The following is a 24,421-nucleotide window of genomic DNA, read 5'->3' as shown; positions in this document are numbered from 1 at the left end:
GCACTTTCACTTGTGCTGCTGGTGCTACATATTGCAGGGCTTTGGGTTATGTAATTTATACTGTATATGACAGTACCTGTCACTTGCAGATGGCAGCTCCAGTAATGCTATAATAGGGGGCTCTGGGGATCCTTGACCTGCTTGCACCGGACAGTGTGAGGGGGACACCCGGCCTTCCACGGCCGCCAATCACTGCACAGTCGCGGACGGCCCGTCTGGCATCTAAAGGGAGCTGCGGCTGAGAAAAGAACAGCGCGGGAGCCGCCAGAGCCGGGAATGCAGCAAGGGCTTCCTGGTAAGCTGGGGTCGTGGTCCAGGCTGCTCGGCGCGTACGCGGTTTAATGGTAGGGCCTGCCCTGTCCCCTCCCACTCATCCCCACTGTGGACATGCCGCCAGCAGCAGCAGCAGAGCAGTGCTGGGTCCTAGTGCCGCTGGCTAGATCGTCTTGCCCTGCAGCCGGCAGTAAACAGAGGTGCTGGCGGAGTGGCTCTGCACTGCAGCTGTGCTCACCACACCGTCACTGGCAATCTGCTGTAGCAGGAATTTTTTTTCCTGTTTACAGCAGTATGCAGTTGCTGTGGGCCTATTTTGAAGGTGGGCCTGGAGCTGCAGCTCCATTAGCCCCATTGTTAATCCGGCCCTGGTGGAACCAATGGTGGCATCACACCAAATGGCATTTGAATGCTTAAATATACTCAAAGTGGGTGGATCAGTCCTTTCGCATTCGGACGCACGACATGCAGTATATTTAACAGAAATGGAACTGTACAGTTTCTGGCTCCAGAAGAGGAGCTCTAGAGTAAGCGTGCAATGGGAGACTCCGGAAATCCTCCTTACTCCTTCCAGGCCACTCGCCAGTACTAGAAAACGTTGGTCCTTCGAGCACTAATTCAGGATGCAGATAGGGATGGCTACTGCATGGATTTTATATTTTAATGAAATATTGTATGAATAAACAATTTTTACCCTTGGATAATGCACTATGTGCACTTTGTTATATACATTCTTCTTTTTTGGGTGTGTTCTGCAAGCAAATTTCAATAAGGAATGCTGAGTGTTGCTAATCAGGACATTCATAATAACAAAGGAAAGAAAAGAACACAGTACCGTAAAGGTCCCTGGAGAAAAAGAACTTTCGATATTCTTTGTGTTTGGATTCTGACTGAGTACATACATTATTGTTTATTGTTTATTTATTTGCTGGAGGCGCCAAAGGTTTACTTTTTCATGAAAATTCTATATTTGTTTGGTGATTAAGGGTTCACCTGTAGTGAATCTAGGCTGCCATTATTTCAGTAGAAGCACCATTGTGAAATTTAAACCATTGTTTACTCTCTTAGAGCTTCAGAGTCCGTGTGTGCATCTTTTCCCAGTACTACTCCTGCAACTTTATACAAATGCCATAACAAGCCCTTCCCTGGTGAACATATGTGCATCTGAAAGTGACCGGACTGAGGGCCTACTTCAGAGTTGATCGCTGCAACAACTTTGTTAGCAGTTGGCAAAACCATGGGGGTCATTCCGAGTTGATCGCTAGCTGCCATTGTTCGCAGGGCAGCGATCAGGCTAAAAATCTGCATTTCTGCGCATGCGTATGCACAGCAATGTGCACGCACGACGTACATGTACAAAGGCATTTGTTGTTTTGCACAGGTTCTAGCAAAGTTTTCAGTCGTGAAAGGTGTATTGTGAGGGCTGCGCTGACTCCTTATGTTTAAAAAGCTGCTAAGGGAAAGAGAATTAAGGGTTCCACTGACCCTATTTGACTTGTGTAAAAAAGGTTATTCCCAGCGCTTCTTAAACAAAAATAAATATACAGGTAGTAATTTAAAAAATATATATATTTATTTTTTTTGAAAAGAAAAAATTATCCTTAGGCATATAATACAAATATACGATGGTTTTTAGATTATTAATATCTAAATATACGATATAAAAATGAAAAAAGGAGGAAGCCTGTGGTATACAGGCGAAACGCGTCGATCGCCGAGCTACGGATCGGTAACAAGCTTTCAAACGCTGAATACTGCCGCTGCTTTCACTCTGTCTGCCGGCAGACACCCGCCTGGACCCGCTAATACAAGACCCTTACATTGGACACATACACCACCAGCAAAATTGATGTACAGTGGTGAGTGATTTTTTGGAGCCTGTATCTGAATTGACTACTTCTGCCTGACTGGAACGAATTATACTCTGAATTCCAATTGACACAAAGTGATACATGGAACTGTACATAGTATCAATCAGAAGCTAAACTTACACTCCTAGAAAACTGTGTTTCAGTAGAGTAAACCGCAGAAGCGTTTCTACTGAACACTGCACATCTATTTATTCATTTTAATCGATAAATCTTCTATTCTATTCAATTTCTTTACTCTAGTTATATGTTGTCTAGTGTCCAATTGTTTATGTATACCGGTATTAGGAACGTACATCAATCTTAGGACCAAACATACTCATATATACAAACAAACAAAAAATTTTTGTATGTTCTTTTGATTATAATTTATTTTTAACCCAATAAGAATTAGGGACTGTATTGTTCATTTGTACATTCATTTTTTCCTCCTTTTTTCATTTTTATATCGTATATTTAGATATTAATCATCTAAAAACCATCGTATATTTGTATTATAAGCCTAAGGATAATTTTTTTCTTTAAAAATAAATAAATATATATATATTTTTGAAATTACTACCTGTATATTCATTTTTGTTTAAGAAGCGCTGGGAATAACCTTTTTTACAAAAGTTTTCAGTCGCACTGACGGCTGCAAGAAGATTGACAGGAAAGGGGGAGTTTCTGGGTGTCAACTGACCGTTTTCAGGGAGTGTTTGCAAAAACGCAGTCGTGTCTGTAAAAACGCAAGCGTGGCTGGGCGTTCTCTGGGCGGGTGTATGACGTCAAATCCGGACACGAATAGGCCGGAGTGATCGCAAGCACTGAGTAGGTTCAGAGCTGCTCAGAAACTGCACAAACTATTTTTGCAGAGTTCGGCTGCACATGCATTCGCACTTCTGCTAAGATAAAATACACTCCCCAGTGGGCGGCGTTTGCACGGCTGCTAAAACTAGCTAGCAAGTGATCAACTCGGAATGACCCCCCCATATGCACTGCAGAGGGGCAGATATAACATGTGCAGAGAGAGTTAGATTTGGGTGGGGTGTGTTCAAACTGAAATCTAAATTGCAGTTGTCAAAGTCAGAAAAATGTCTCAATGCACGTTGCCATATTTGCACCGCACACTGGTCCGCGCTGCGCGTGCGTACGCTCTCCCGTGGAGGCGCATACCCGCAATAGCGTGCACTCGCAGGCGCGGTATGCGCATTTACGGTAGAGTTTATGTAGTCGTAGCGTGCGACTCATTCGTTACATATTTTCACAATTAATGTAGTTTATAGATCATGGTCCCTTTGATAGATTCTGAAAGTTTGGTTAAAATACAATGTCCCAGAGCTGAGGAATCCCTCTTTATATCGTACGAAGGGTCTAACAGGAATCATACAGCAGTGTTTGGTACCCATCGGAAGAGTATTTAATTAGCAATATTCCGGTGTTGGTTTGGAGCGTATTAATCGCTCGTGCGAATAGTTATGGACATAAGAAGTTTATGTCCATTTCTATTAATTACACATACTCAGGTATGCAGCGGGAAACCCAGTTTCCCACCCACCTGAGCTGTTGGAAATCGTCACAGCCCACCTGTATGAATCACCCTACGACCTTTTGTTATGATGCAGGGCCGAATTCCTTCGGCCAATGGACAATGGGATTGTAGGACCAGGAGATTGCATTGTGTGTGGGGCATAAATAGGCAGGCCGACCACATCCAGCTCTCACTCTCTCATCAACGGTTATCTGCTGATAGCCGGGAGCTGGATATCGAGGCGCAGGCGATCATACCCTTTGTGCGTAAGTTTCTCTCCGTAATCATTGTCTTTCTGTGAGCCAATTTCTCTCATCTCATCTCTCTCTCTCTCTCTCTCTCTCTCTCTCTCTCTGTTCTGTTCTCTCATATCTCCCCTAGACTAGGCTAGTATTGTATTGTATTAGATAGTATTGTATCGTATTTCATTTAGGTCAGAGTAGTATTGTCTTTTTGTATTTATTGTTTAGTTCTGTGGTTAGGAAGTCTCTGTTATATTGTAGTGTATCATTTGTACTGTTATCCCCTTTTACAAGTATATTAGATATAATACAGTTAATAGGCTTTGGAACCTAAACCAGTATCTGTGTATTTTCTATAGTGTTAAGTGTTCACTTGAGCGTCGGTGACGCTCAAGCAGCTTTGTAGTTAGTCAGGTTACACAAGGTTGCACTTACACCCTGTACTCACATTAAGGTATTCTTTGTATTTCTTTGGTATAAGGTTTAAACATTAAGGTATAGCGTTGTGAGCGTCTGCACCGCTGGTGACCTCCTCGTGGTCTCGAGCGTAAGCTACGCCATAGCGAATCATTACTCTAGTCATAGCCAATAACGTGTCCTGTGATCCCTGGGCCGTGAGCGAACGTGACGCTTGAGCGTCTCGCCTACGGCTGAGCGATCGTTACGCAACTAGCGTACCATTACGGTACTTCTTAAGTAAACAGCGTACAGTGTTCTTAGCTTCATAAAGGGTTGTTATACGACAAAGGAATTTAGCATTGTCAATTGGGGACTCGTCCTATCCTTCTCATATCTGCACTAGGTAGATCAGCAGACATTATCCCTCCAGCAAAGGGTGGGAGGTTGTCTCACAGTGCTGACGGGATAAGCGTCTGCTTCGCTTAGATAAAGAGTGCTGAAGGAATCCGGGAACCGGAAGTAAGAACAAAACGCTTGTGTCTTTTTAAAACTGTTTATTTTTCTTTTGTCTTGCGTACGCACGCATATATCTGCATTTCTGTTTCATTTTCGTATATCACTATTCCTGTTTGCCAATTTTATAGTTGATAGAAAGTGCTAAAAAGAGATTTGCTGTTATTTAATAGTAGAGGTAATAGTTAAAGTATAGAACAACACACGGTTTGTCTGAGATACAAGGCAGTCAGTGTGGATTGCGGTAGATGATCAGGGATCATTTACATTGATAAAAATAGAAATTGTGTTACGGTGGATCTTTATATTGCGTACACGTGTCGCTAACAAAGACTAGCGTACGCAATCCAAAGGCAGACGCACGCAGCGTTCATTACGCAACGTAGCGTCCGGTTACGCCCACGTAGCTCAAGCTGTGATAAAGTGAAGTAACGCAAAGGCGATAAGTAACGCACAGCGGTAGATAACGCGACGCGGTAAATAACGCAAATCTATTTTTGGAAAAATCTGAAATTTAGTTTAATAGATCCTGCTCCTAATTGGTAACACCTTTGGCCTAAAGACAATTTCTGCGCAGAAATAGATATAGAAACAAAAGTGTACATGTGTTGAGTGAGTGTGTTTTGTATACAAAAGTTTATATAACTTTAAGGTGGAACCAAAAGGAAAGCCGGGTACTCGTCAAGGGACACACGTGTAAGTGACATATACGGTGGCTAGGGAGGCATCCCTGGTTAAATAATATTTGAGCATTAGAGTATAGCGGACCATAAGGTAACAAGACCAGGAGGTCGTAAGGTAAAAGGTCCGCTATAAAAGTCCAGTGGCACAACGCCTGGGGTGTTGGTGCAGAACCCATATAGGCCATAAGCTCTTGCTGAAGGAATCGCGGCCGGAAACATCGATTCCATTGATCTTTCAGTACATGACAAGTAGTGCTCGTGTACTGAACGATTGGACCACACGTAATTGTGTGCAGTAGTTAGTAATCTGACCTAATACCATTAGAGTAAAGTGGTCACAAACGCTATCTGTACATTCTGACGTGATTTGTGTAATTTTTTATTTTTGGAAGGGAAGTTCGCTGGTCACTCAGGAACTATCTAACAACCCCAACTTTACTGGAAAGAGTAAGTGTCCTGCGGGTAACCCTCATATGTTCCAGTAAACTGAAGGTTCCATAGGGGCCCTGTATCGAGTACGCCAGCACCATATCGGTGTGATCAGGTCGTATTGGTCGAGGTGGGCGAGTGAGTGGGGTACTCGGTAAACCGCCACCGCCGGCCTACTGTGGAGTAATTTGGTTGTCTGTAAAGGCTTGCTGAAAACCTTGATACAGAGATCCAAGGAGGACTAAGCAACACCTGCAGACTATGGGGGCCAGTTGCTCAGGTAGGGGGCGATCAACCCTGGTTCAGGTTGATTCTGTGAACCGACCAATTGGGTCGGCACGATATGTAATGTGTGAAAAATATGGAATTCACACCGAATCTTTATGTGATGAATGGGAGAGAATGACTGTACAAGACAGGGACAAATTCCCAAGAATAGGTAGCTTCAGTCCAGAAGTGTTACAAAATTTAAGGAGGAGGATATGTCTCGTAAAATCAACAAAGAGACGAATTCAACATCATGATTGTTTACAGTTATGGCACCAGGAAGGTGAGATACAGAGAGGTTTGGCTCTGGCGGCAGGATCTGGGGCAGTCAGGAAGTTGATTGCCACAGCTCCTCCTCCACCATACATTGCAGGAGAGAAGTTGATTGCGGAGAGAAACGCACTGGGTTGTAAAACACAAACTCTTAGTAACCCTGTAAATGTTAATGATGTTAACCAAATAACTCATGCAAGTATTAACCCGTGCAAGATGTACCCTGTTTTGAACCTTCCTCAGGAGTGTGATCAAGAAGACGATTCAGCAACAATTTCAGCTCTCTCTCTTGCAGCCACCATAGCAGAAACCACAGTAGGCACAGCGACACCCACGAGATTAGTGAAAGCCCCTAGCGGAGGGATAGGTGAGGTCGTGTCAACGGGTAAGTACGGCACCATGCACTACACTGAAACAATTGTACCACAACAAGCTGTAGAATCTACACAGGAAGAGGCTGTTAGAATTGCTCCTGTAAGGGTAATAGCAGTTCCCAATGGAAAAACAGATGTGTCTGGAGCCACTCCCATAAGGAACATTGCCATGTACACTCCATTTTCCAGAATGGAATTAAGAACAATAGTGTCCGAATTTCCTGACCCCAGGAAGGATTTAGTTGCTAGCCAAAAATACATCAGGGATCTAGGTAACACTGTAGAACCCAACAACAAGGATTGGCAGATACTGCTAAGAGCTTGTTTACCTTCCAATGTTGATGCAACTCAGTTTTTAGCTGATTGTGCATTTGATAAAAATGTACCGCTTACAGACGTGTACAACAAGGATAATGTAAAAAGGATAAATTTACAGCTAAAAGAGTATTTCCCAGCCGTTGTTAAATGGAACAAGATATTTTCCATTAAGCAAAAGGAGTCCGAAACGGCAACAGAGTATTTTCACCGGGCACTATTAGAAATGGCAAAGTACACTGGTATAGAAGACATTAAGACCAACCCAAACCATCGAGAAGTAGCAGTATCTGTACTGATGGATGGTTTGAAAGAAACATTAAAAGCTAGGGTACAGACCACACAACCATGTTGGCGAGGTCTGTCAGTGTCCACATTGAGAGAGGCTGCTATTGATCACGACAGAAACATCACTAGGCACAGGGAGTCGCAAAGTGATAAGTTGATGTCCGTAAGTATACAGGCGCTGACCACAAGGCAACCTGCGTATGTACCACCGAATCCTGTGGGTAAGGCAAGTGTAATAACATGTTTTTCTTGTAACAGACCGGGACACTTTGCACGAGAATGTAGAACAAAGAATGTACAAAGATCTTTTCAACCCCCTAGACAACAACACAACACACGACATTGGGAGCAGGGTCCACAGAGGCGGAGTTTTGAGCCACATACAGGGGAAACAAAAAGATATCCCCCGAACAGAGACTGGCATGCCTCTGGTAGTTCCCAGCTAACCCCCTCACAAGTAGTTGCTGCCAATGGGATTCAGGGAGGTCAGCATACCCAATAGGGGTGTGGCCATACCTGTAATCTGCACCCAGTTAAGTTGATTGCCAGTCTTGGAAGCGAACCAGAGATTGCAATCAATGTGGCTGGTAAAACTTTAAACTTTCTTGTAGACACAGGGGCGGCCAAGTCAGTGATAAATTCGACAGTGGGCATGAGAACCACTGGTAGGACAATTCCAGCCATGGGAGTAACAGGAGTAGTCCAGCACTACCCTGTTAGCAAACCAGCCGAGATTACAATAGGGCCTTTGCATACCAAGCATTCCTTTTTGCTGGCTGCATCTGCACCAACTAATCTCCTGGGAAGAGACTTACTATGTAAAATGGGTTGCGTCATTTATTGTACTCCTGAAGGTGTATTCTTGGACATCCCTGAGAATCACGCTCAGGAAGTACGAAACATGTTAGACTCCCCATCAAAATTAATGTCACATTCCATTATGACAAATAGGAATCCATCCCAAGTAGAAGAGATGACATCTCAGATACCAGAGTCGCTTTGGACAAAAGATGGACAGGACACTGGATTAATGGCAAACGTAGCTCCAGTAGTTGTACAAGTAAAAGATGGTAGGATAGCTCCAAAAATCCCACAGTATCCTCTGAAGCCAGAGGTGGAGTTAGGAGTTTTTCCCGTAATAGAGCGCTTGCTACAACAGGGCATTCTAGTAAGAACGTCCAGCACAGCAAATAGTCCCATCTTCCCTGTTAAAAAGAGTGGGGGGAGGGGTTACAGGCTAGTGCAGGATCTAAGGGGGATTAACAAAATAGTTGAGAGTCAGTTCCCCGTAGTGCCAAATCCAGCTGTCATCCTAATGCAAATTCCTCCCACTGCCAAATTTTTCACTGTTATTGACCTCTGCTCCGCTTTCTTTTCGGTACCTCTGCACCCTGACAGCCAATATTTGTTTGCATTCACATACAGAGGAGTCCAATACACGTGGACTCGGTTACCCCAAGGTTTCATAGATAGTCCAAGTATATTTTCTCAGGCTTTGCATGATTGTTTACAGTCTTTCCAACCAGACAGTGGATCAGTATTGATACAGTATGTGGACGATTTATTACTGTGTTCAGATTCACTGGAAGCATCTCTGAAGGATACGAAACAGCTCCTGTTTCATCTTTCAGACACAGGTCACAAGGTTTCCAAAGACAAGTTGCAATTATGCCAAGCTAAGGTAAAATATTTGGGACACTGTCTAACACAAGGACTGAGACACCTGACCGCTGATAGAATCCAAGCCATTAGAGACATGACACTGCCACAAACCCAACAACAGATCAGGACGTTTTTAGGAATGTGTGGGTATTGCCGTAATTGGATCCCAGGGTTTTCCATATTGGCGCTACCTTTGCAGGAAATGGTCTCTTCAAACAAACCTGATCGGATTTCGCATACAGACGAATCTGAAACAGCATTTGAGAGACTCAAACAGTGCCTAACGCAGGCACCAGCACTAGGTATGCCAGACTATGGGAAACCCTTTGAACTATACGGAACAGAAAGTGCTGGGTGCGCAGCAGGTGTACTAACACAAAAACACGGTGATGCCAGCAGGCCAATTGCATACTACAGCGCTCAGCTAGACACGGTGGCGCGATCCCTCCCCACATGCTTGCGTAGCGTTGCGGCGATAGCATTGCTAGTAACAAAAAGCGAAGATGTCGTGCTAGGCCACAACCTCACAATCCATACACCGCATGCGGTATCTGCCTTATTGAATTCTGCCCAAACCAGACACGTCTCATCAGCAAGGTTTACAAGATGGGAATTGGCATTAATGGCCCCCGTAAACATCACCATAAGGAGATGCAGCGCATTAAATCCTGCAACATTTCTCCCAGGTGTGCCTGGTCAGACACAAAGGGTGGAAGGTGAGAGTGATGGGGAAGGAGGATTTAATGCAAAGGAAGATACACATGATTGTATGGAATATTTGACCCAAAATTTTACCGCAAGGCCTGACATCAGTGACAATCCACTGGAAGATGCAGAACTCACGTTCTACACGGACGGTAGTTGTCACAGACAGTCAGACTCGGGAGACTTGTGTACTGGATACGCAGTCGTAGATGACCAAGACACCATAGAAGCGGAACCGCTAGGCCCACCTCACTCAGCCCAGGTTGCTGAACTGGTCGCCCTAACCAGAGCATGTGAATTGGCTAAGGGTAAGTCTGCCAATATCTACACCAATTCTAGATACGCGTTCGGGGTAGTACATGATTTCGGAGCGCTATGGCGTCTCAGAAATTTCATGACGGCAGCTGGTACACCGATAGCGCATGCAGCTCACATAAAAAGGCTTCTAACAGCAATACAGGAACCCGACAGAGTGGCTGTTATCAAATGTAAAGCACATACATATAGCCAAGACCCAGTATCCCTTGGTAACAGCCGAGCAGACGAAGCCGCAAAGCTTGCAGCTGCTACCCCCACACGGACAAACACCACACAGTTGATGGTATTTAATACCATCAACACACAGAAGTTGTGTGAGATGCAGAATTTGTGTTCCACACAGGAAAGAGCAGTCTGGAAGGCAAAGGGATATGGCCAGGAGTCCTCAGGGCTCTGGACGGATGGACATGGTAAACCAGTGGCCCCCAGGGCATACCTTCCATGTCTGGCTGAAGCAGCTCACGGGCTGACTCATCTAGGCAAGGAGGGGATGTGCAAATTGGTAAGAGCATACTGGTGCGCCCCAGGATTCTCCTCTCATGCGGGTAAAAGAGCAATGTCATGCCTTACCTGTCTGAGAAAGAATATTGGAAAAGCAATACCTACAGAACCATCCCATATCCCACCTGCCGGCGGCCCTTTCCAGGTAATACAAATTGACTTCATTCAATTACCCCCATGTCGAAATTTGAAATATGTACTTGTCTGTATAGATGTTTTCTCGAATTGGGTCGAAGCTTTTCCAGCAGCTACAAATACCGCTATGTTTACAGCTAAGAAAATTGTGCAGGAATTTGTATGTAGATATGGTATCCCTAGAATCATTGAAAGTGATAGGGGTACCCATTTTACAGGTGATGTCTTTCAAGGAATGTGTAAATTGATGGGTATTGATAGCAAGCTGCACACTCCGTACCGTCCACAGGCGAGTGCGAAGGTCGAAAGAGTGAACAGCACTATTAAAAATAAATTGAGTAAAGTAATGGCAGAGACAGGATTGACGTGGCCAGAAGCTTTACCCATTGTTTTGTATAGCATCAGAACCACTCCCAGGTCCCCTCTTAATCTGTCCCCTTTTGAAATCTTGTTTGGTCGACAACCGCATGTCATGATTAACCCTCAGGATGATTTGAAATGTAACAATGAAGTAACTGTAAAATACTTGATTAACATGAGTAAACAGTTGAGGAATCAAAATGATAATCTGAAGTTGGTGATTCCTGATTTACCAAATAGTAATTGTCATGACATTGAACCTGGGGATTATGTAATGATACGAAATTTTCTACGCTCAGGTTGTCTTATTGATAGATGGGAAGGACCATACCAGGTCTTATTGACTAGCACCACAGCATTGAAGGTTGCTGAGAGAGAGACTTGGGTCCATTCATCCCACTGCAAAAAGGTGGCCGATCCAGAGAAGTCCCGTGATAAGGAACAGACGGTAGAGGTTGTATCACTAGAGTGTCTGTTCCAGGAGGACTGAGGCGGCACCTGAGCCTTGAAGACCGAAAGCAGTTGTCGACTCCCTTCTCCCTTTTATTGTTTTTCTCCACTTCCCAGCCCCTCTCCCTTAAAATTTCTTTTTCCCCCTTCTCATTCTTCTCTATTTCCTCCTCAAAGATGGACTTGCCCCAAGAGACTGTGATCCGGATTTTGATGTTAACCATGATGTTGACCAGAGCAGTCTGTTCCGGCGAGAGTACCATAGAGGTCAAAAGAGGTTCTGGAATGGGTTCCGATTATGATGATGGAGGTGTAGTTTTCCAAGATCAACCAAACCAACAAGCAAAGGCGAGTATCAGAAAACGATCCGATAGAAGAAAATGTGATGGATTGTTAGCTGAAGAAAATTGTATCTGTAGGCTCTGTGATAATCTGGTTGAAGATGGATGCATAAAGAAATGCCAATCTAGTTTTAATATCCATATAGACCGGCATCCATTGAGTGACTATCACTCCTTAGTGGGTAACGTGTTAAACCAAACAGATTGTTGGGTATGCTCTCAAGTACCTCAGGGTCATAGCAAATCAGGGCTAGTACCATTTCCTTTAACGTTAGGGGAGGTACTTGAGCTAAGTGGTGGGAGACCGGTGGACCGGAGGTTTAATATCTCCAGCCCTCCTAGTTTGAAGCTCCACCAATACCATGTGGATAGGTCCCTCATATGTTTTAACATCTCCAATCCCAGAAAACCGGGAAATTGGGAAGTGTCATGGAGCAACCTTACCATGACCTTTTCACACAGAGCAGATAGAATGCCTACAGATACAGAGCTCGTACGCCACATAGCCAGTAGAGGAAAATCTTTCCGGTATCGATATACCTTAGGAAACAGGATTACTAGAGTTGGAGAGGTATCACCAGGATACTGTGCACATATCGTACAAACCGATACGTGCATTAGGCAGATGGAAGAATTAGGGTCAGGAGATTTCACCTGGAAGGTTTGTAACATGGTCATGTCCTTCTCCGTCCCATATGTTCTCCCCGATGATGCATATTTCATATGCGGGAGAAAGGCGTACAAGTGGCTTGCCCCAAACTCTGAAGGATTGTGTTATATTGGAAAAGTATTGCCTGAAGTGATGACTGTTACACATGACAAAATGAAGGACATACACCGTGGTGCCCAAGCTCCTTATACTCACACTCATTACGAGCACCGAGTTAAAAGACAACTGTCAGAAAGGTTAGAGCATCCGGCCTCTGATCTTATCCATGAATCCACCGGGATTCAGGTTCTGGTAGCGTTAGATTTCACTCGTACCGCTCGAGGAGTGATGAATTATAGATACATTTCCGCACTCGCCAATTTGTTAGATAATATCACTGAAATGTATGATGACACGTTTAGATACACTGGAAGAGAACTTCAAGCTTACAAAACAGAACTAGTTCAGCATAGGATGGTTCTTAATTATCTTACAGCAGTAACAGGCGGATATTGTGTTACATTGGCAACACAGTACGGCATAAAGTGTTGCACGTATATCACAAATAGCACCGAGGATCCGGTAGAGGTCATAGACCAAAAGATGGACGATATTCTCCAATTGAAGTGGGAATTTCGTCGAAAACACAATCTCACCCTTGCTGCTGTAGGTAATGAGCTGACTGGTTGGGTGTCATGGTTGAACCCGCGAAATTGGTTCTCCGGTTTAGGAGACTGGGCTCAAGGAGTCATAATGGATGTTGGAAAGTTTCTACTATGTACCTTGGGTGTCGTTATATCGATTGGATTGATATTTAGATGCGGGCAGGCTTTAATGAGGTGCAAACAAAGTACAAAAGTGATGAGCTTGAGGAGTGAGGAAACCGTAATTAACCTGGATTTGATTTATGACCCAATGATAGAAACCAGAATGTGATGAAAATGCGATTATACGGTCCGTTTCTTTCACCTGTTTTTCTGCTTTTCTCCAAGATACAAAGACCCCCTTGGACGAGGAAGCTGACGAGACGAGATGTATACAGACAACGGATTGACCAAAGAAGAAGATTTGACAACTTTAAATATGGACACTTGATGAACTTTGCCATGGATCCCCAGTTTCCCTAGTATTTTTAAACTCACGCTAGCCCAACATTTTTGTAAATCTAATGGCACTGACAAAGCTTGTTGCTCATGCCTAAGGAGCAAAACAGCGCAAAGAAGACGACTCTCAACAGATACCGAACACAACTTCAACAACAGATGTACATTTCCCTGACATAGAATATCATTGCATTTTTCGTAAGTGTTCTTTATCTTCATCTCTACAACCCTCAGGTAACGACACACATAGACGATAGGGAATACAGGCACAGATATCAGCAACCACATACCTCCCCCATTCATGTATCATCAACTAAAATGTGCTCCCCATTTTGTTACAACCACAGCCGAAATGAGCTCGGTAAAGTTTGACAGCCCATCCACAGACCTGTACCACAGGATAAGAAGGAATTCAAATGTATACTTCGCAATACCTCGAAGCTTGATTTACAACACGTACGGCACGATGATACATGACCCCCCAAACATGGATTCATACACACATGCTTCTGCTATCTCACTAGGTCATACCCTCTTCACACCTTCTCCTCTCTCCTCCCCTACCCAACCATGGAAATCAATTAACCCCTGACTTACATTTTTCTCCTTAAATGTTTTGTGGCAGTTATTATTGACTGCCAAAGGGTGGACTGTCAAAGTCAGAAAAATGTCTCAATGCACGTTGCCATATTTGCACCGCACACTGGTCCGCGCTGCGCGTGCGTACGCTCTCCCGTGGAGGCGCATACCCGCAATAGCGTGCACTCGCAGGCGCGGTATGCGCATTTACGGTAGAGTTTATGTAGTCGTAGCGTGCGACTCATTCGTTACATATTTTCACAATTAATGTAGTTTATAGATCATGGTCCCTTTGATAGATTCTGAAAGTTTGGTTAAAATACAATGTCCCAGAGCTGAGGAATCCCTCTTTATATCGTACGAAGGGTCTAACAGGAATCATACAGCAGTGTTTGGTACCCATCGGAAGAGTATTTAATTAGCAATATTCCGGTGTTGGTTTGGAGCGTATTAATCGCTCGTGCGAATAGTTATGGACATAAGAAGTTTATGTCCATATCTATTAATTACACATACTCAGGTATGCAGCGGGAAACCCAGTTTCCCACCCACCTGAGCTGTTGGAAATCGTCACAGCCCACCTGTATGAATCACCCTATGACCTTTTGTTATGATGCAGGGCCGAATTCCTTCGGCCAATGGACAATGGGATTGTAGGACCAGGAGATTGCATTGTGTGTGGGGCATAAATAGGCAGGCCGACCACATCCAGCTCTCACTCTCTCATCAACGGTTATCTGCTGATAGCCGGGAGCTGGATATCGAGGCGCAGGCGATCATACCCTTTGTGCGTAAGTTTCTCTCCGTAATCATTGTCTTTCTGTGAGCCAATTTCTCTCATCTCATCTCTCTCTCTCTCTCTCTCTCTCTCTCTCTCTGTTCTGTTCTCTCATATCTCCCCTAGACTAGGCTAGTATTGTATTGTATTAGATAGTATTGTATCGTATTTCATTTAGGTCAGAGTAGTATTGTCTTTTTGTATTTATTGTTTAGTTCTGTGGTTAGGAAGTCTCTGTTATATTGTAGTGTATCATTTGTACTGTTATCCCCTTTTACAAGTATATTAGATATAATACAGTTAATAGGCTTTGGAACCTAAACCAGTATCTGTGTATTTTCTATAGTGTTAAGTGTTCACTTGAGCGTCGGTGACGCTCAAGCAGCTTTGTAGTTAGTCAGGTTACACAAGGTTGCACTTACACCCTGTACTCACATTAAGGTATTCTTTGTATTTCTTTGGTATAAGGTTTAAACATTAAGGTATAGCGTTGTGAGCGTCTGCACCGCTGGTGACCTCCTCGTGGTCTCGAGCGTAAGCTACGCCATAGCGAATCATTACTCTAGTCATAGCCAATAACGTGTCCTGTGATCCCTGGGCCGTGAGCGAACGTGACGCTTGAGCGTCTCGCCTACGGCTGAGCGATCGTTACGCAACTAGCGTACCATTACGGTACTTCTTAAGTAAACAGCGTACAGTGTTCTTAGCTTCATAAAGGGTTGTTATACGACAAAGGAATTTAGCATTGTCACAGTGTAAAGCAGCCAGTATTTACGCTGCACAGAAACAAAATAATCCACCCAAATCTAACTCTCTCTGCACATGTTATATCTGCCCCCCCTGCAGTGCACATGGTTTTGCCCAATTGCTTACAAAGTTCCTGCTGCGATCAACTCAGAATTACCCCCATGGTTTTGCCCAAATGCTAACAAATTTGCTGCTGCGATCAACTCTGAATTACCCCCTGAGACACAACTTTGAGCATCTAAAGATGCTTTAGACTTTGGGTCTTCAACCTGTGGCCCTCCAGCTGCTGTGGAACTACACATCCCAGCATGCCCTGCCACAGTTTTGCTATTAAGGCATGCTAAAACTGTCAGGGCATGCTGGCATGTGTAGTTCCACAACAGCTGGAGGGCCGCAGATTGAAGACCCATGCTTTAGACTATCAAGTACTGCTTGGTGTGGCTTTAGACGCAACCATCAGTCGCACCATTGACACCTGCATCAGTCGTATCCTAGGTCAGATTTTCCTCAGAATATTGCCTCCAATGTCAATGATTATGCAGTTTGGAATTAGTTAAGTGACATGCCTGTGACACTCCCATAACATAGTGCATACATACCAGATGATATCGTGAACGATGTGTCGGAATCGGGGACATCGTCCACAATATCGTCTAGTAGTGTGTACCCGCCTTAACCGAAAGAGTGCTAGTTTCTGTTGCGGAGACAGCACAATTGTACTAAAGTGACTTCATACTAGGGGGATGTAAACTGTATAATGAACAGAGTGATAAAATATTAATTGTGAGTATAATACTAAACTCTGCCCTTGACCCATCAAGATTTACGGATATGCGTGACTATAATGCAAACTCAGTTCGGCACCAGTCAAGTGATACAGTTAATGTGCTCTGATAGTGAGATACATGTAATGTCCCTGACAGTTATGCTGATAAAGTTAGATGACGGAATTATCAAAGCATGCTCAGTGGTGTAGAGAGGGGGGGAGGGTACTAATTACTCGGGCCCAGGTCTGATGGAGGGGCCCCATGAGCGCCTAGTTGGGGCCCCGGTCCTCCTTCCCCTTAACTGGCAGCAACAGCTGCAGCTCTTCTCCTCAGTCCAGCTTACACTCCTGTGTGCTGGGTAGCAGTCTGGCCAGGGAGGCGCTTAAAATACATTTTTTTCTAAGTAGACCACACCCCCTGGGCCCAGCCAGGCTCTCTACTGCCCTGAGTATGCTTTATGCTTGGGGCATAGGCCCAGACAAAAAGGGACTTTGCATGTGTAGCCCTAATTGGGATGCATTTGCCCCTCTATCTAGAGTTGTCAGGGTACAAAACAAACATTTAAAGATTTATGGAAAGATCTGAGAGGTTACAGATGTCAAATTATAAGAAATAACAAAAATAAAGGTGGTCATTCCGAGTTGTTCGCTCGGTAATTTTCTTCGCATCGCAGCGATTTTCCGCTAATTGCGCATGCGCAATGTTCGCACTGCGACTGCGCCAAGTAAATTTGCTATGAAGATTGGTATTTTACTCACGGCATTACAAGGTTTTTTCTTCGTTCTGGAGATCGTAGTGTGATTGACAGGAAGTGGGTGTTTCTGGGTGGAAACAGGCCGTTTTATGGGAGTGTGTGTAAAAACGCTGCCGTTTCTGGGAAAAACGCGGGAGTGTCTGGAGAAACGGAGGAGTGTCTGGGCGAACGCTGGGTGTGTTTGTGACGTCAAACCAGGAACGACAAGCACTGAACTGATCGCACTGGCAGAGTAAGTCTCGAGCTACTCAGAAACTGCACAGAGAAGTCTTTTCGCAATATTGCGAATCTTTCGTTCGCAATTTTGCTAAGCTAAGATTCACTCCCAGTAGGCGGCGGCTTAGCGTGTGCAATGCTGCTAAAAGCAGCTTGCGAGCGAACAACTCGGAATGAGGGCCAAAATACGGAAATATACATCTCAGTAATTACGTAGATTAGATATAGATGATCAGTTGCGTATTTTGCCTTACTATTGCAGCCAGTCAGTGTATAAATAGTATAACCATTACCACATATTTTTCTATACCTATAGTGAATGCATTTTATTGTACAAGAAATGTTTTGCCTTTATTACATTTTTTAAACAGCTTCACATAGCATAACTTGAAGAAAATATGGCAATAATTAGCTTATGCTGAATTTCTTTAAAAAAAAAAGAAACCATGAAGTTGGCTCATAAAATATCCCATCGTCATGTACACATATGATAATATTAATTACCTCCTAAAATAGCAACTCCAAAGTTATGGATTACCTATATCTCTTGGGTCTGCCATTTTTTTATTTAATGGAGAGCAGACTGGCCCATTACACAAGGTATGCCAAGCTGTAAAGGCACTATCTCATAGGCAAATACAGGGGGTTTCCTCTTAGCCAGCAGCTCAAATTGTGACTAAGATAGCATTAGTATATAACAGTGGTTATATACTAATGCAGGGGTGCCTTGTATTGGTGGTCCAGGACCAATTCAAATTATTTATGGTCAGTGTAATAGGCAAAACCAGTGCTGATAGCTGTCAATAATAAAATGTGGACAAACCAAAACAAATCTTGTCCCTCACCACACAATTGTGCCTAAGGATGTCATATAAACACAGTTTACCTAATTTAATATTTCTTTCTAAATTTCTCTAAAAAAAAACTTTTGGCCTAGGGTTGCCATGAAAAAATATTCTGATACTCTAGGGCGCCGTGATCCAAAAAAGTTTAGTAACCACTGGTATATTATACAATTACTACAGCTGCCACTACAACATGCAGTTTAAGGAACAATGCGTAGCTGCTGCACATGACCAGTATAGCAGCTTCTTCTACCAAGTTTGCCGCTTGTGGAGATCTGAGTGCTCAATTATACCCCTTTCACATCGCAAATATAACCCGTTATCGACCCGGCATATTGCCGGGTCGACACAGGTCAGTGTGCGATGTGAAAGGGGCCTTGGAGAATTCCCGGGATCGCCTGACCAGTAATTCAACCCGAGTAATAAGATAGGTTATTCCCGGGTTGAATACTGGGTCAGCGGCAGTGTAAACGGGTTCCAGGGTCGATGCGACCCAGGACCCGTTTACTACATAGGGAGAGTTGGCACAGAGATGAGCTCATCTCCCTGGACCACCTCCACCACCGCCCCCGCTGACAGCTCCTCCTCCTGCTATGGCAATATGCCGGGTCGGTAAGCCAGTGCAGGGGCTCCAATGCCGGATCCCGCCCGGGAAGGACCCGTTTCCAATTTTCGGGTGGGATCCGGCATTGGAGATGTGAAAGGGGTATCAGTGCACTGGATCAGAGAGTAGCTGCCAATACGAAGAGACAAGTGCCTTACCATGAGGTGGGAGAATGTGTGCCTAGAAAGTGCAGTTCTGTCTCCTACGGGTTCTATTATGTATGTTTGTTTGTTTGTTTGTTTGTTTGTTTGTTTGTTTGTTTATTTATTATGGAAAGTTTTACTTTTTCCTGATTTATGTTTATATCAGTTAAATATGTTCGATACAGCCTATGCCAGGCGTTTATAACTCAATGCACACTAACAGTCCAGGTTTTAACGATAGTCATATTTGAGCACAGGTGACTTAATACCTGTTATTTTCATTTAACCATATGTGCTCAATCATGGATATCACTAAAACCTGCACTGTTATTGTGCCTTGAAAACCGAGGTTGGGAAACACTGGCCTACACTACCTACACCATCCATGTTAATTATTAATACTGTATTCCATACAATATCCAGTGTATAAAAAGGCATGTGTACATATACGTTCAGACATGTACATATATGTCCAGGCTCAGTACTAGAGTTTTCTACCGCTAATCCAGCAGCCTAACCCTAACCATATCCTCCAGCAGCCTAACCCTAACCATATCCTCCAGCACCCTGACCCTAAATGTCCCCTCCCCACAGCCTAACTATAACCCGCAGCCTAACTCTAACCGTACCCTTCTGCAGACTAACCCTAACCGCCCCCGCCCTCAGCCTAATCCTAACCATACCCCCCCCAGCCTAACCCTAATTGTCCCCTCCACGCAGCCTAAGCCTAACATTGACCGTCTTCCCCCCCCCCCCCGCAGCCTAACCCTAACCATACCCTCCTGCAGCCAAACCTTAACCAACCTCTCCTGCAGCCTAACCCTAACTGTACATCACCCTAACCTTCCCTCCTGCAGCCTAACCATCTCCACTCCCCCCCACTGCCTAACCCTGTCTCCTCACCACAGCCTAACCTGAACTGTCCCACCCCTCTGCAGCCTAACCGTTCTCTCCTGTAGCCTAACTATCCGCACGCCCTCCCCTATAGCCTAACCCTAACTGTCCCGATACCCCACAGCCTAACCCTAGCCACAGTCCCCCTCAGCAGCCTAACCCTAAAAGTCCACTCCCACAGCCTAACCTAACCATATCCCACAGCAGCCTAACCCTAACTGTCCTCTCCCCACAGCCTAAAGGGCCCCATACACTTACGTGACATGTCCGTCTGACATGACGCAGGTGATCACCCCGGCAGCCTCCCGGAGGGATAGGATCACCCAAGATACATTGCATGCTGTCCTTTTGCATACAATGTATCTTGGGCGATCCTGAGCGATCTCAGCCATGCCTGTGGGGTCGGACATGATTGAATCTGGAGGATCCAATCCCCTCCAAAATGCCCTATTTCATCCGATACAGATGGGTCCATGTTTATCTTGGCCTTTAATAGGATTAACTGAGACTGGGCAGTCAGACTTAATCCCCTGCTGTATTGTTCTCTGTATTGTATTGCAGCTGAGAACAATAGATGAAGGGTTTATGTAAATAAACCATGGTGTGCCTAGGCGCAGCAAAGAAGTCAAGATAACCGTGGATCTATCTGTATATCGGGCCGAATTCCCCAAATCGTATTAAATCGGGCATTATCGTCCTAGTGTGTGGGGCCCTTAAGTGTAACAATAACCCGTAGCCTCACGATAACCATCCCGACCCCCACAACCTAACCCTAATCATACCCCTTGTGCACTGAATCCGCAACCTTGTCAGAAGGTCACATGGTTATGACATCAGAGGTCCTTTAGCCCATTTGGATCTGGTATCTACCATATAACAATCTGTAAACATAACACTAGCAGCTATGGAGGACAGGAAACTCTTCTCCCTGGCCTATAGCCAAAAGAATAGAGTGAAAAAACTCCCAGCACATCCTAGTGACTGCCAAGTCTCATATAAAACAAGTATAAAACAAATTAGGTATGTTAAATATAACTTCAGATGTGCTAAGTATGATGGTAGAAGTGGGGGCAAATCACAAGCATAAAACATCAAATCCGTGTATATACTGAAAATGATTTTTGGGAGGCTACAGCAAGCTTTTTCATGCTAATCCTATGTGTTTTTATTACTTTTTTTGTGGGCACTAATGTGTGTTTTTACTCATGTAGGGGCCTATGTGTGTGTTTTTTTTCAAATGAAGCCTATGTGTTTTATATTCATGTGGTGGCTAATGTGTTTGAATTTGTCATGTGGTTGCCTGTACAGTATGTGTATGTTTTTTCCCCCCATTGAGGCCATTCTATATTATTACTGAGGATTCTGTATGGTCTGATGCAGGAGAAGGTCCATATATGGTTACACCATGAGTTACTGCACTTGGTTACGCCAACCCTGGTGACGCCACTGATACCGCTTTCATATCGCAAATGTCAGGTCGCACACGGGAGTTGGAAACTTGTCCTGGCAATGGACCCTAACACTGGCTTCCCTGAACCAGCAATATCGGGTCAGGTTGCCATCGGGGCCGGGGACGTAGCGTCATCGGGGGAGGGTGCGGAGGCCGCGCTGGGAGATGAGATCATCTCCATGCCGCATATTCCTATGTATCGACCCGGCAACCCGTTCACACTGCACCTGACCCGGTATTTAACCCGGGAATAACACGGCTTTATTCCAGGGTTGAATTACCGAGTCAGGCGACCCAGGAATTCGTCATGGCCTTTTTCACGCCGCACAGCAACCCGTGTCAACCTGCCAATATACCGGGTCGATACCGGGATATTTGTGTGGTGTGAAAGAGGTATGAGTATAGTATTAAATCATATCCACATTTATATATAGATGGTCTTTTGATCTACAGATTCCCTTTTGTTTTTGTTACATTATTAACTGTACTCCCAATATGTCACACACCAAGCACAGTTATGTAAAAATATTGGGGTTTATTTCACCAAGGGGCGCTTTAAAAAAAATGAGGCTCGGGTTGGCCCTGTGAATGCAGCAGGAATGTCTCCGTCTTATTTGGCTATCCGGATGGTAGGTCGACAGTAATTAGGTCGACAATCAATGGGTCGACCACTATTGGTCGACGTGGATAAGGTCGACATGGAAAAAAGGATGACACATTAAAATGGTCGACATGGTACAGGTCAACACATGAAAAGGTTGACGACATATGAAAAGATTGACGTCTTTTTTTCTATTTGTTTTGTTACTTTTCACACTTTAGCATCCATGTGGACTACGACTGGGAATGGTAACTTGTGCGGGGTCCGGTCTCTAGGTCGACAGTAACTAGGTTGACACTATCTAGGTCGACCACTATTGGTCGACAATAACTAGGTCGACAGGGTCTCTGGGTCGACATGTTCTAGGTCGACAGGTCAAATGGTCGACATGAGTTTTTCACTATTTTTTTCTTTTTTTGAACCTTTTCATACTTAACGATCCATGTGGACTACGATTGGGAACGGTAACCTGTGCCGAGCGAAGCGGTAGCAGAGCGAGGCACCTTGCCCATGCGAGAGGACACAGTGCACTTATTGGGGTTCCCGGTCACTCTACGAAGAAAACCACACAAAAAAACATAAAAACTCATGTCGACCTTTTGACCTGTCGACCTAGACCATGTCGACCTAAAGACCCTGTCGATCTAGTAACTGTTGACCAATAGTGGTCGACCTAGACACTGTTGAACTAGTTACTATCTACCTTCCATACCACACCCAACCTGTGCCTGGGGTTCATGGTCATGTTTTGCAAAAGAGACACCAAAAATGTATTGTCGACATTTTTATGTTTCGACATATCCAGTATCGACCATTCCACTCTATCGACCTTTTCCTCATGTCAGTCATGTCCATGTCTACCAATACTGGTCGACCTATTGACTGTCGACCCTTTGAACCATAATCCTTATTTGATAGAGACGACAGGCACTATGACGGCATATTCTGTGAGAAAATGCCCCTTGTAGCGGGGCCTCGCAACTTTTATGGGTGCATAAATCACCCCCCCCCCCCCATCATGGTGACTCCTCTGTCATTTTCTTATGGATCTGCCCTAGTTAAAGCTGTCTCAGGAGTATCTCCCAAATCCCCCTGCCCCACGTTACTCATCTTTTAAGCCAGAAATGCTTAAAAAAAGGCGTATAGCCATTACTGTTACACAAAATGACAGCAAGCTGCACTTCAGGTCTATAGACACTTACAGTATATATAAATAGGAATGAGAAATGCCATCACACTTGTCTGTAAACAACAACTTCTAATGAAGATTCTTACTATACTACACACCACACTGTACATCTGACACACCACACTGTACATCTGACACACCACACTGTACATCTCACACACCACACTGTACATCTGAACGAACGAGGGATATGCTGTATTAGCTGTTACTAATAGGGGAAGAACATCACAGCACAAGTTAAGCAGCTTAAGGAAACCTGTGGCTGCACGTTACAGATAAACGGATGGGTGTGCCTCCCGAGGTTGGCGCACAGCAACACTCACCCTGCTCCGGGTCACCGCTGTCAGTATTGCCTCCTAGACCCAACTCCAAGTCTCAGTGATGGCTTTGCCGTACTTGCAATCGCCCGCACTGGCGGACGGAGGCGTATTGCTACACAGTCCGTGATGTGCTGCCGCTACACGGGGTACCACCCGGCCACTGCCCGGCACGCCTTCTTCCCGCTGCCACAGCAGCTGCCCTCCCCCAAACACTGACTGGAAACAGACACAAAAGTGAACAAGTCCATGAGCAGAGCACGGTGCCACGGTCTCCCTCCTCCTCCTCCAGACGTGCTCAGTCCGCCCTGATGTCGAAATCCCCCCTGGCCCGTATTATCCGGTGACTACACTTACAGGGGATGTCATGTTTATGAAATTGATGTCTTGCACATAACAGTACTGTAACAGATGCAAGCAACCCGATTATACTGTATGTCATTGTGCAGCACAGTGCAGAGCAGGGATGGGCCCTCTGAGTGAGTCTACAAAAGTATAAGATAACAATACTGATCATAGAAAATCATCAGCAAAGATGGATAAATATACTGTCTAAGGCAGGGGTGGGGAACCTTTTTTCTACCGAGGGCCATTTGGATATTTATAAAATCCTTCGGGGGCCATACAAGTCTGCCCCCGCGCGCGCCAAAAAAATGGGTGTGGCCAGTTAAAATGGGATGTGATACACATATGCCCCCAATAGTGCAGTGCCAGATCCACAATTGCCCCCACAGTGCCAGGTATACAAATGCCCCCACAGTGCCAGGTATACAAATGCCCCTCACAGTCCCAGGTATACAGATGCGTCCACAGTGCCAGGTATACAGATGTCCACACAGTGCCAGGTATACAGATGCCCCCACAGTGCCAGGTATACAA

The 24,421-nt window shown here is 44.7% G+C and overlaps 1 protein-coding gene across 3 annotated transcripts in view; it reads right to left on the bottom strand.

Moving 5' to 3' along the window:
• The window catches only part of LOC135045595 (complement decay-accelerating factor-like), a 449,130-nt gene extending 425,262 nt beyond the window's left edge, over window positions 1-23,868 (bottom strand). For 2 of the 3 annotated variants that reach the window (XM_063955312.1, XM_063955313.1), the window contains exon 1: window positions 23,549-23,864. The gene's annotated coding sequence lies outside the window, so the exon portion shown is untranslated. Of the gene's footprint in view, window positions 1-23,548 lie in introns of all 3 variants that reach the window. The other variant, XM_063955314.1, reaches the window with a different exon arrangement.
• Between the last annotated feature and the right edge of the window lie 553 nt (window positions 23,869-24,421).

Source organism: Pseudophryne corroboree, chromosome 2 (genome assembly GCF_028390025.1).
Source record: "Pseudophryne corroboree isolate aPseCor3 chromosome 2, aPseCor3.hap2, whole genome shotgun sequence".
Taxonomy (NCBI): Eukaryota; Metazoa; Chordata; class Amphibia; order Anura; family Myobatrachidae; genus Pseudophryne; species Pseudophryne corroboree.
This window is presented reverse-complemented; position numbering and strand designations above follow the sequence as displayed.